Source organism: Fragaria vesca, linkage group LG6, assembly GCF_000184155.1.
Source record: "Fragaria vesca subsp. vesca linkage group LG6, FraVesHawaii_1.0, whole genome shotgun sequence".
In the NCBI taxonomy this organism is placed as follows: Eukaryota; Viridiplantae; Streptophyta; class Magnoliopsida; order Rosales; family Rosaceae; genus Fragaria; species Fragaria vesca.
In genome coordinates, this window is record NC_020496.1 from 10381483 (window position 1) to 10382770 (window position 1288).

Consider the following 1288-nt stretch of genomic DNA (forward strand, 5'->3'; position numbering starts at 1 on the left):
CTTAGCGGGTTCCAACGGGTAACCCGCGAACCCAACGGGTTGAACCCGCTACAACCCGTTAGCTTAACGGGTTGTAGCGGGTTGAACCAGCTAACCTGCCACAGCCCGACCGCTAACCACCTAACTCGCCCATTCGCCAGGTTGCATGATGATGCAATAACCAAACGTTGATCATCGTATGCTAGACTAATTAAGCTAGGTTTTGCCATACTGGCTGGGTAACCCTCCTCTCTTCGGCTGGTATGTAGTTCCGCTTGGCCAGCCCAAGGCTCACGCTTAAGTCTCGGTAAAAATTTTCAGGTAGAAAAAAAAAAAAAAACCCAACTTCACATCTAAAAAAGAAGAAAATTGGGACACCGAAACACCTTCGTTTTGGTTATACCATTAATTAAGCAGCAACTCTCAAATCTCAGTTTCAAAATTCACAATCGTCTCCCCATCTTCTCACCTCCTATGGCTTACTTGTGAATTTGAGACCCTCAAATTCTTATCTTACTGTTTAATTTCAGTCGTTCTAGTGGGCTATTCTACTGTCAAATGCTGATGTACTCGCGATTGAGCCCGTTCCTCTCCTTTGTGTCCCTCAAAATAACAAAGATTAAGAACATATTAGGGTTTATAAAGGGTTTAGGCGTTTAGCAATCCACTTAGGGTTTACAAAGGGTTTAGCAATCCACTTGCGAAAAACAAAAAAGATTAAGAATATTAGTACAAGTTAACATGCATTTGACACTTTAAAAGCTCAAAGTGTAAAATTATAGTTTTGGTAGTGAGACAAAAAAGAAGAATGCATGCGAGTCTTGAAGGGATAAAATTAAGTTAAAAATTAAGTGCCATGGTAAGCAAGCACGGGAGCACAAGAAGCATGCATATGAAGTAAATGTTTATTACAGATGATATAGTTCAAGTGTATAGTTAATATGAATGTTTTTCTTGGGTTGATTATAAATAAACACACAAAAGTACTTCCTATAAAGAACCATTTTGGTTCCTCACCCAATACTCAGCTTACGTCAATACAAAAGCATTCTCCATTACAGTACGTGCTAAAAGACTCCTCAACTAATTAAGATTACAAGGCTCATCAAATTAAACCAGAAAGTAAGACAGTGTTCATGTATGAATCAAGCTAGCCCTTTGTCTTGTCTTGCCAGCACAATAACCAAATGTTAATTGTAGACTAGAGGTTTGCTAAAACCAAATTATGCATTTCATGCGAGCAATAAGAGGTTCTGTAACAAAATTATCATTCATCAACACATGCCTCACATATTATTTTTTTTTTTTT

At 38.4% G+C, this 1288-nt stretch overlaps 1 protein-coding gene across 1 annotated transcript in view; it reads left to right on the forward strand.

Moving 5' to 3' along the window:
* LOC101304108 overlaps window positions 1-1288 on the forward strand; it is a 12543-nt gene that overhangs the window by 1890 nt on the left and 9365 nt on the right. The gene's annotated exons all lie outside the window — the stretch shown is intronic.